At 43.6% G+C, this 12,500-nt stretch overlaps 1 protein-coding gene across 1 annotated transcript in view; it reads right to left on the minus strand.

The window, feature by feature from the left end:
* The window catches only part of LOC119575345 (excitatory amino acid transporter 1-like), a gene marked incomplete at its 3' end in the record, with an annotated part of 48,442 nt that extends 43,042 nt beyond the window's left edge, over positions 1-5,400 (minus strand). Inside the window, 1 exon segment of the mRNA XM_037922901.1 lies at positions 5,380-5,400.
* Positions 5,401-12,500: the final 7,100 nt, after the last annotated feature.

The following is a 12,500-nucleotide window of genomic DNA, read 5'->3' on the forward strand; positions in this document are numbered from 1 at the left end:
GAAGAAGAAGAAGAAGAAGAAGAAGAAGAAGAAGAAGAAGAAGAAGAAGGAGGAGGAGGAGGAGCAGAGACGAAAAGAGGAGAATAGTGCCACAAAGAATCGAAAAGGAAGTGTAATGTATAGCAGGAAGGTTATCCCACTGCGCTGATACTAATGTAATATATAGCAGGAAAAATATACTAGTTTATTACCAGCGTAACGAAGCATAGAGTTATCCCGCCTGAAGGCACCAACGTAATATAGTGGGGAGTTTTATCCCACCAGACTGTGACCAATGTAATGTTGTGAAGAGTTTGCATCCCTCTTTGATGGTATTGATCCTTTTGTTCTTGATTTGTCGTCGCAGATTTATACTTTATTACTGTGGGAGTATGATAGCTGAAGTACAGAGGACAGGCGTGGCAGACACTCAAGGAAGAGCGAGGTGTCTTGCCATGCTCACGAGGGCGAGCGGTCTGTATTGACTGCTCAGAAATTTCTATGAACAAACTTCGTTTTGAAGCATTTCATAATGGAAAACGTCAAAGAATCTGAATAAACACAAATTCAGATACATATGGTCTCATGATGGTTTCGTGGTGAATAACAAAGAGTACCTTATATACAATTGTATATAAGAAGAGAGTTATGGTGTTACAAGACTAAATAGCTTTGTGATAAGGAAACAGGATTACTGAGTATTCATAGAACATAAATTTATCTGAACATAGATAATAATAGCGATGCATACATAGTGATTCAGAATAAGCATTTTCTAACGAACATTTTAAGTATAAACAAGACATAATTACACACAAAGACATCAAAATGACAGCATGGGAGTTGTTTACAAGCAATATGGGTGAATTAGCGTGTTCTAAGGTCACTTCTTCTTTGTCACGGCTGTAGGCCTGTTGGAGTCGGCTGAGGACAGTGGCATTACTATGTGACGTGGGAGAGCTATGGTGAGGGAGAGGTGTGAGGTCATTAAAGCAAGGTGTGCAAAAAAGGACGAGTAATATAAAAAAAAGAAATTTAACCTAAATGTGACAACAAGCAAAGTAGGAAAACAGACCTCTCACCGGCTGACATAAAGGAAAACATGACCACTTACTGTTTTGCATGTCATGTACTCATGACCGCTTGACGACGAAAAAAACGCCATTTACTTAATGTCAAATCTTCATGGAAATGTGCTATATATTTATTGAATAATTGGTTGTAGAACTAAAAACATTTTACTCCAATTAAATTATGAAAGATGATTTGTTAAACATTCCTGTCCCTCATCATTAACTTTCCCTAGGGTGGTAGTGGCGTCATAAAAAATTTTCCTTAAGCAAAACCATAAACAGAAAACCAACTTTACTGTAACATTCCCCATGAAACCTTTCAATACAAAACTATATTCTGGCATGCAGGAAATGATGACGAGGCCATCTTATGCCCCACGGCAGCTGGCTCCAAGGGGCTCTGTTACTGCAAATGCCTCTTTGAAAGGCGATCTTCGAATTTTCTTTTCCAAGCCATGCTGCCTTCACAATTACAATGGGTCTGCATATCACACAACGGAACGTTTGCGCCGCCAACTGTTCAGAAATGTGGAGCCAGTTACCCAGACCTTTAAAAACCATTACCACTAAGGTATTTTTGTTACCGAGAGCGACTCAGCCAAAACCAGGGTGTCATGCGAATCCAAAATTCCAAACCTAACCTTTCCTTTCTTCTAGTTATTACTTAGACAGGGTGAGGAGGGGCCCTGCCCCCCTACCCCCTTTTATTAGCACTTTGTGCCAACTTACAGAATACGCGACATGACTATGACCATTTCTTATGCTCTATAAGATGGCAGTGTCCAATTCTCTCTATATCTGCGCGTCGCTCTGGGTACCATTAACCTCATAAGGTCTAAGTCCCATGTGCAGTAAATGTGCAATTCTGAATTATTATTATTATTACTGCAGCGCTGTGCCAGTCGCTCTTCGGCTTCCGTTTAGATCTCCGAGTCAAGTCTGTTGGTCTGGTCACTCCCTGTAGATCCCCCACTAGGTTGTTTTTGTATGCGTAAATCTTTCTATATCTTTGTCCTCCTCTTTTTCCTGCGGTACTCAGGTCTCCCCGTATGCCTTGTTCATATCCTAAAAAAATCTCTTTATTATTTTCCTTTCTCAGTGTGTCTTTATGCTTCCACACTGGTCACTCTCGTTGTCTACTGTCTTCTCTATATTTCCTGAAGATCCACAGCTCTACTGCATCTAGTCTTCTCCCTTCCACGTCCGCCTCGTCGAAGGCCATGCTACTCTGACTTCCCCGATGCGCGTTAACCGCTCTCCCCGTCGTCTGAACCAACCTATTTTTGATCATCTAAACAAAAACTTTTCGTAGTATTCATGCGTCTTCTCAAACACGTGACTCAGGAATTATTTTTTCTCTCTCATGTATATGTGTGAGTTCATTTCCGTCCTTTATTTGCCACAAAAAAGTAACCAATCACCCGTGGAAGGAGCTGAATCCAGACAGCAATATTGCGTTCACAGAATCAAGCAGCGATTGCGCGACACGCACTCGACGCAGCACGACCGCGCGACGCAGCACGACCACGCGACGCAGCACGACCACGCGACGCACGCTCCACTTGGCCCGTTCTCTTGGTTCCAAGGCTGGATTATTATTTTTTTCATTATCACCATTTCTTTATACATATACATATATAACAATATAAATAAATAAACGTGTGTGTGTGCGTGTGCGTGTGCGTGTGTGTGTGTGTGTGTGTGTGTGTGTGTGTGTGTGTGTGTGTGTGTGTGTGTGTGTGTGTGTGTGTGTGTGTGTGTGTGTGTGTGTGTGTGTGTGTGTGTGTGTGTGTGTGTGTGTGTGTGTGTGTGTGTGTGTGTGTGTGTGTGTGTGCGTGTGTCCGCGCGCGCATTTCCATATAAACAAATGCGATCATTTGAGACCCTCTTCGCAGCCAGCTAAAGCCGCGCTGGCCGCCAGAGCGACAGCATTCGGGTTCAAGACCCTATTCGGGTCAGCCGCTGCGTCTCCCTTGACCCGCAAACAACACTTGTTTCTTTATGTCGCCGAAGTTTATTCCTATCTTTTGATTTTGTTTACTTATCTACAGATATTCAAGCTTTATTTGGAATATTCCTGATTTAAAAAAAATCACTATACTTTCCGGTCGTTCATGATATACAAAAAGTACTTTTATCATCATGAAAAATAAAATGACATGCAGAGCTAGGCCTACCTCGAGGCCCTGCAGCCGGTTTTCGGCGAGGCCAAGCAAGGAGCCGCAACCTCTCCCGCTAAGACTACCGTGACGCGGCGAAAATTCTCGAAGTATTTACAAACGGGAAACTGCTGCCTTTCTCTCCTCGCATTAGGCACTGTGCCATACCTATGGGGAGTGGCGGTACCAAGGAGAGGGAGACGGGTTTACGCTTCAGATTTTTTTTACCTTAAAATAGTTTTCTTGGCATTAAACTGATATTACGGGGCCTGAGAGTAAACTGCAAATACACATATTAATGCTTATCTTCACATTCTTCCTTATAAAACTGTCTACCAGAATCATAGGTACATTTTAAAAGAAAGATATGAACATAGAATGGTAAATAGTAATCATTCCGGAGCACACACACAAAAAGAAGAAGAAGAAGTAGAAGAAAAAAATCGGCCAAACATCTGAATATATGTGAGAGCACTGCTGGGCGTCGGCGGCGAGCCATGGCGGGCGCCCAGGCCGCACGGCGCTCCGGGCAGCTCGGTGAAAGTGGTTTTGGGTTGCTGAGGTAAAGCAAGTTCCAGGGCGAGTCGAGGCATCAGTGGGAGGAAGAGAGGGCACGAGGGGCAGAGAACGAGCCGGACGAATAGCAATGCAGAATGAGAGAGAAGAGGAAGCAGAGGGATGGTTAAGGATAAGCGACGAATGTGAGCGAAGAGGAAGATGAGAGGAGGAAAGGGAGCCTGAGAGTACTAATGGCCAGCCACGAAGGTGAAGGACGAAAGAAAAGAGAACGAAAGATGAAAGATGAACGAAAAAATGAACGATGAAGACTATGAGGAGGAAGATAGAGAGCGGAAAGGATAAGGGAAGTAGGGCGACATGAGGTGAATGAGAACTAAAGGAAGATGAAGATACAGATGTATGAGGAGGAGAAGGGCAAAGAGCAAACGCAGAAAAAAAAGTAATGTGAAGAAAAAGTAAGCGGGGGAACTGGGAAATCAAAAGGGTAAGATGGAGAAATGTAAATATTTGAGAAAACTGCTCGTAAAATCAGCAGAACTTACTAAACCCATTCATTTGGCTCTTGACACAAGTATGCAATTTCGTGCATATTTTTATCTTTACAACATTTACTTTTGCGGAGAGAAAGAACACATCCTTTGCTTAAGTGCGCGACATGTCATTCTAAGTGACAGATAATGACATGGTGATGCCAGTGCCTCCTTCTGTTACAATGGCTAAGGTCTTTTTCTTGGTGTGGAACGTGAGGCGTCACGAAAAAAAGGGTATTCTATATATTCTATATAGAATATGAAAAGAAAGATGCACGAAGGAAAAAAAAGAAATTTTTTATGAACGAAAGAGAAGTGATATTGATGCTGGTATTTATGAAATGCTATCATCGTTGCTATATATGCATGCTGCCATTACCATCTTTAAAATCATTATCACGATGATCACCTAACTAACATTTATTTCAGAGGCCTAACCTATGCAAAACTACAGATTCACTTACACTTACTTTCTGTGCAGTTTATTTTCTCTGTGAATCACCGAAAGCCAAAGGCTGACCTGGAGAACTCGGGGAATCCCTGAGCACTACGAAAATTACACGTCTTGTCTCATAAATATATGTATTCGTTGCGCACGAATCTACATTATTATATAACGCTATGTACTGTATGGTGTATTCGCGCATAAGAGCAGTACTTTTTACTAGGCGGAGGCACTAGAGAGGAGTGTAACTTTCGCCCGTTCCGATCTGTGTTCATGACCCAGGCTCAGGCTTAGACTTTGGCTGAGAAAGAAAACAGACGAGCATGGATACCGTTACGTTGACCGTTTTGAAGTATGTATTCTGCGGGTCACTGAATATTGTAGTCTTATGTAAGACTACGATATATCCAAATACACTGTAAGAATGACATAACACAACTAAAATGTTACACGCTGCCCACAAGAAGCCTCATGGCATCATATGAGACCCAGTCATCACAATTACCTTTAGCACACGAACCGCAATCTACTCGCCCTATATACCTGCTTTCCCCCAAGGCAAGTATCCCAGCTGTTTTAAGTTTCACAATATTCAATCATCAACATTATGAGAACGTGTCTACGGCTTCGTACACACACTGTATTATGAACACGTGTCAAGACTCCACACATACACTGTATGCTCTCTTCCTGTTTTTTCCTCTTTCCCGTTTTGTTACACGCGCAAACACGTCGTACCTATGTGAAAGGTTGGGACTCACTGATGTTGTTAGGAGAATGGTCACCGAGGGGAGGGGGAGGGGGAGGGGAATACGTGGGCGGGGCTTCCCAGAGAGGACTGGAACGTGGAGACCAAAACAAATCAGAGAAGCGAATGAAACACAACAGGAACGAAGCGCGGGACACAGACTTGGGCACTGGAAGAAGAGACTGAGAATGGGAGAATGCACACCTCCGAATGAACGTTAGGAAGTAAATAAATACGAAACTGAGAGAGAGCAAACTTAGGCGACGAAAAACAGAGATAATGGCAATATGAAGGAGAACTTGCGGTGCTTTGTCGTCATATCAAGGACGCGGCGTGGAAGGCGAGATTGGGTGAGGCTGCAACAGGAGGCTTTTTCCTTCTGTCTCTCTGTCTTTCTGTCTCTCTGTCTCTGTCTCTGTCTCTCTCTCTCTCACTCTCACTCTCTCTCTCTCTCTCTCTCTCTCTCACCTCTCCTCTCTCTCTCTCCTCTCGCCTCTCTCTCTTGTCGCCTCTCTCTATCTCTCTCTCTCTCTCTTTCTCTTTCTCTTGTCCTCTCTCTCTCTCTCTCTCCTCTCACTCTCTCACTCTCTTCCTCTCCTCTCTCTCTCTCTCTCTCTCTCTCTCTCTCTCTCTCTCTCTCTCTCTCTCTCTTCTCTCTCTCTCTCTCTCTCTCTTGCCCTCTCTCTCTCTATCTTGCCCCCCCTCTCTCTCTTTTGCCTTCTCTCTCTCTTGTCCTCTCTCTCTCTCTCTCTCTCTCTCTCTCTCTCTCTCTCTCTCTCTCTCTCTCCCTTCCTTCCTTCCTTCCTTCCTTCCTCCCTCCCTCCCTCCCTCCCTCCCTCCCTCCCTCCCTCCCTCCCTCCCTCCCTCCCTCCCTCCCTCCTTCCCTCTCTTTCTCCCTCTTTCTCCCCCCCCTCTCTCTCTCTCTCTCTCTCTCTCTCTCTCTCTCTCTCTCTCTCTCTCTCTGACGTATACATAAGCCTATTTCTGTAAGCCATTTTACCAATAGACCACATGGCTGTTTGCCACGTGGCTCCAAGTCCAAATTAGAACCATCAACTCAGCGAGGCGTAGATGACGATTTTGTCTGACCTCGTCTGACCCGACAGTTCGTGCCCAGCGCCTGACGTGGTAAGGTCGGCCCAGCCTTCGCCCTCAGAGCGGGTTGGCCGGACACGTGACCCCGCGCTCACCGCTTTACCCTAAGGCATCGTCTCGTGTGTTCCCCTTACTGTGTTGTACTCTTCATCAATAATGAGTCAAGCCGTCATAACTACTACCTAACTAACTATAACTGCTAGCCATTGTTATACTCTCTCTCTCTCTCTCTCTCTCTATCTTTTGTTCTCCCCCCTCTCTCTCTTTTGCCATCCTCTCTCTCCCCCGCCCCCCCTCTCTCTCTCTCTCTATCTCTCTCTCTCTATCTCTCTATCTCTTTCTCTCCCTCCCTCCCTCTCTCACCCCCTCTCTCTCTTGCCCTCTTTCTTTCTCCCTCCCTCTCTCCCTTTCTCTTTCCATCCCTCTCTCTTTCTCTTTCCCTCCCTCTCTCTTTCTCTTTCCCTCCCTCTTTCTCTTTATCCCTCCCTCCCTCTCTCTCTTTCTCCCTCCCTCCCTCTCTCTCTTTCTCCCTCTCTCTCTCTCTCTCTCTCTCTCTCTCTCTCTCTCTCTCTCTCTCTCTCTCTCTCTCTCTCTCTGGCATATACAGAAGTCTATTTCTGTTACCAATAGACCACGTGGCTGTTTACCACGTGGCTCCAAGTCCAATTTAGAACCATCAACTCAGCGGGGGCGTAGATGAATATTATATCTGACCTCGCCTGACCCGACAGTTCATGCTTATCGCCCTCCGGGTGGGTTGACCCGACACGTGACCCCGCTTTATACCAATATCACTACCCCTGCAAAGCCACTGTACTAGAGTACTCATAGACTCTTACAGTCTCTCTCTCTCTCTCTCTCTCTCTGATCTCTCTCTCTCTCTCTTTTGTTGCTCTTTCTCTCTCTCTCTCTCTCTCTTTTGTTGCTCTCTCTCTCTCTCTCTCTCTCTCTCTCTCTCTCTCTCTCTCTCTCTCTCTCTCTCTCTCTCTCTCTCTTTCTCTCTCTCTCTCTCTCTCTCTCTCTCTCTCTCTCTCTCTCTCTCTCTCTGTGTGTGTGTGTGTGTGTGTGTGTGTGTGTGTGTGTGTGTGTGTGTGTGTGTGCTTACTTGTTCTCGTGATCTTTCTCGCCTCACATACCAGAAAAGCCATGTTTCTTATCTTACAGTAACTTCATTGTCCTCAGCTGACTCCAACAGGTCTACAACCGTGGTAATGACGAAGAGACGTTAAACTAACCCTTATTGCTCGAAAGCAAGCCCCATGCTGTTATTCTGATGTCTTTATTCATAATTGCCTTGTTTATACTCAAAATGTTTGTTAGAAAATGATTATTCTGAATCATTAAGTAAGTAATCACTATCATCATCGATATTCAGATATCTTTATGTTTTATGAATACTCAGTAATTTTTCAGTAATGTTTCAAAACAAAGTTTGTTCACAACAATTTCTGAGCAGTCGCTCACTCTTGCGGGCATGGGAAGACGCTCTGCTCCACCCTAAGGCACTTCTGCCTTGCCTATCCTCTGTATTTCAGCTATCATACTCCCGCAGAAATAAAATTTAGAATCTGCGGCAACTTTAACAACACGTCCTCCCCACATTATTACATTGGCATCAGCAAGTGGGATAAATTCTCCACACATCATTACACTGGCGGCAGCAAGTGGGATGATTTCCACACATTATTACATGGGTGACAGAGCATTGGGATGACGTACCACACAAATCCCTCCGAAGATAACACACCATACAAATTCCACCGAAGATTATGCACAAAGCCCTCTGAAGATAATCTGTTGACTCCTGCAAGTGGAGACACCTTCGTTAACGTCTGTCACTAAAAGACTGCATCTCACAATACATCTGTGGACTTCTAACATCATGAAGCCAGTCTTCCCTGCCAAGTTGACATTGCTCCTCCCTCAGTGCACACTACTTCAACACCTGCTGCAGTCTTCAACATTTGCTGCAGTTGCCTTATGCCTGCAACATCAATCAACACTGCCCTGCCAGTACCTCAAGGTGAGTTCCATTGTCCTTGCTGTTCTCACTTGTTTAGGAAATCCCCTGTGAAGTGACGTGTCAGACTTGCTCTCGCTCTGTGAACAATTGTTCCTCCCCTCATAGAAAACTAAATCTCCCCTCGGCTGACATCTATCACCCACTCACTTTGCGTGTGCATCACTCATCTGCGGTTTGTCTAATTTTTTCCTCTTAGGTACTCTCATTCCTCTGTCTACCTATAAGTACTTAATTAGTTTCATGTTAATCTATCTCTCGATGATTCCTGAATCCACATGATGCTGAATTCCAGTTCATTCATTATGAACTATTTCACAGGAAAATCTTTCCTGCGTTTGCTTGCATGTCTTCAGTAATTATCTTCATAGGAAAATTCATTCCTATATGCTAGCATGCAACTATTCTTAATTTCCCAACTATTCTTAATTTCCCAACAATCCTGCATATTCGTATGCAACTATGCTCATATCTCTGAAGGAAATATATTCTAATTATGATCTATCTACATTTTCATTGCAATCTCTGTTGTCCTGTGCTCTTGCACATGAATTCTACATACTATTTTTGTGGAGGACCATTCTTACATTTTGCATGGCTCTGTAAATTCATAATTTCCTTGAGATTTTACCTACGATCTCGATTGTCGCAATTAACACTCTAATCCGAATCCATGATAAGTTGCTTCCAGTCGTTTCCTAATCATTATAAATTTGTGTTGATATTGTAACTCCCTGAGTTAAGGCATTATATCTTCTGTCGCCAAAACATGGTACTGTTGCTGCCATTTGTTGTCCTCAGAGCCAGACGCCCCGTGCTGAAGCCCACTGCCGACCTTGACTCTCAGATCACCACGTCACTGCCCTCGCCTCCAATCCCTAGTTAACGAGCCCATATCACGGACGTTCTCGCTCCCATATCACCTGCCAATGCACTTCTGTCCTCTACTGTACGTTGCTGCAACTCCGGTCGTGTCATTCTGCTGACATCGCTGCCGCCTTGTCTGCTGGCGAACGCTGCCTGACGTCTTAGCCAAATCTCGTCTTTTCTCACTCGCCTGACGTCCTCGCCACATTTCGTCGCATTCGCCTGATGTCCTCGCCGCATCTCGTCTCACTCACCTGACGTCCTCTTTGTATCTTGCCTCACTCCCCACACCTGTGCTGGTGACCCTGGCAAGAATGGTCCTGCCTTGCCTGTCGAACCTTGTGATGCTATCACCATGATGCTCTTCCTCTCCTGAGATGACGAATCCTTCCCGCCAACGACGTGATCCTTATCCTTTCAAGACCTTGTTCTCACAATTCTCCACTCAGTCCTCACCAACAACTTGATCCAGAATATTCTAGACCGGTGTGCATGTCATTTATAACTGACATGGCACTTGACAAGTTATCCATCTCTTCAAGCAATCCTCTGGAATGATTGATGAGCCAAATTACTGATCAACACTACTACTCCCATCAAGACTACCTGCACTTTGACCTGTGTTAACAAGCTCCCTAGGCCGCCGACCTTAGAAGTCACCTGTGTGACCTTCTTTCCTTCTTGCCTGCAAGGACCGAGACTCGTTGCATCACCGCTGTCAATACTTTATTTTCAGCATCACCCACCGCAGCCGGATCGAGGACAACCCTGATTAGGTGGCCGAGCAAAATAGTGGCCTGTTCTAGTGATCTCTCTCACCTCCCATACCAGAAATGCCAAGGGTTTCTTATCTTACAGTAACGTCATTTTCTACAACTGTGACAATGACAAAGAGACCTTAGAACACGTTAAACTAACCCTTATTGCTCTTAAGCAAGGCCCATGCTGTTATACTGATGTCTTTATTCATAACTGTCTTGCTTATACTCAAAATTTTCGTTAGAAAATGATTTTCTGAATCACTAAGTACATAATCGCTATTATCATCGATATTCCATTATCTTTATGTTTTACTCAGTAATCCTTCTCACGAAGCTTTTCAGTCTTGTAAACACCATAACTGTATATAAGGTACTCCTTGTTTCTTCCATCATGTGACCATATGTATCTGAATTTGTGTTCATTCAAATTCTTTCATGTTTTCCATTATGAAATGTTTCAAAACAAAGTTTGTTCATAACAATTTCTGAGCAGTCGACACAAACTGTTCGCCCTCGCGGGCATGGCAAGACGCCTCCTCCCTGGGCGCCTCTGCCTTGCCTGCCCTTTGTACTCCAGCTACCATACTCCTGCAGAAATAAAGTTTAGAATCTGCGACAACTTTAACACATCAAAAACCAAAGCAGCAGTACTATCACAGTGGGGACACGTCCTCCTCACATTATTACATTGGCGTCAGCAAGTGGAATAAATTCTCCACAAACCATTACACTGGTCGCAGCAAGTGGGATAATTTCCACACATTATTACACTCTCTCTCTCTCTCTGATCCTAACCTACTTTGCCAATAATCCTTTAATTACCTCTCACCTCTTCCTCGCCCCAAGCCTTCCACAGTACACTTTAGTCTACTGTTTATCGCCGGCGCCAACGTGTCCTGCGCCCCGAACGAGACGACACTGACAAACTGCCTCCAGACCAAGCCGTTCCAACTCTTACCGTCACTCTCGCCGATTACTTTATAACTATATGTAAACTTATATCTTGTATATATAAATAATGTTCATCAGAGACTGCACTATCTGTATGACTGCTTTTGTAATCATTATTATTGTCGATACTCTAGTTATCAATATGTTCATGTTTTCCTTGCTCTATGCTTTCTTATCACGAAGCCTTTTAGTTGTATAAACATATCCAATGGCCTAGTCCAGAACCTTATGAAAGCTGTACTGTTCATAGATGCCTACGTGTATACTTTTTCATTTTCTTATTTTTAGTAACATTTCATCTAATGTCGTTGTACGACATTAGATGAAATGTTACTAAAATGTTACGACCTGTGATCATCTCGAAAACTCAAAGCCGAACCCACTCAGCCCTCAGCATCGGCTTGGTCAACACCACAAGCACCCACAGCTTCTAGCTACAATAAATCAGAAAAACCATCAGTCCTAACCATTACAAATCCAACTGAAATTCGGGAAAACGTATTCAATGAACCCGCCACCAAACCCATGGCAGAAATGGAGAGAGAGAGAGAGAGAGAGAGAGAGAGAGAGAGAGAGAGAGAGAGAGAGAGAGAGAGAGAGAGAGAGAGAGAGAGAGAGAGAGAGAGAGAGAGAGAATAGGAGCCAAAGTGAGAAAAAAAGAAAACACAAAGAAAGGAAAACCATCCCCTCAAGAGTTCATAACCGCGGCTTACGAACTTCCTTGTGGTGAGCCAAACAAAGTTCATCTGGATCAAATAAAGTTTCTTCATCACCAAGGCCCACGCGAGAGGAATCAAGAGGACTTTGCGCTCGCCTCGGGTCTCTTAAGGGCGAGGGACTGTGCATTGCGAAGGGCTGGTTGGGCCTTATCTAATTGTGCCTCAGTGGAACACTTATTTCATATGCATACGTACATGTATGCATACCTATGCATACATACATACATATGTGAGCACATACTAAGAGGAAAGAGGAAGACCGATATAAAGGAAAGAGATCGAGGAGAAAGGAGGAAGGAGGTGGGATCCTGTTGATACTGATTCGGTCTTTATTTGCGTGTCGGTCTGTGCTTGCGGAGGTCTGCATGGGGAAGCACATTATAGTGCACATGGCATCAGCGCAAGGAATAATATATATATATATATATATATATATATATATATATATATATATATATATATATATATATACATATATATATATATATATATATATATATACATATATATATATATATATATATATATATATATATATTATATATATATATATATATATATATATATATATATATATTATATATATATATATGAATAAATAAAAAAGTACATGATGCAGTTGCTACCTGTCTCA

The sequence above is a fragment of the Penaeus monodon genome, chromosome 7, assembly GCF_015228065.2.
Source record: "Penaeus monodon isolate SGIC_2016 chromosome 7, NSTDA_Pmon_1, whole genome shotgun sequence".
Lineage (NCBI taxonomy): Eukaryota > Metazoa > Arthropoda > Malacostraca > Decapoda > Penaeidae > Penaeus > Penaeus monodon.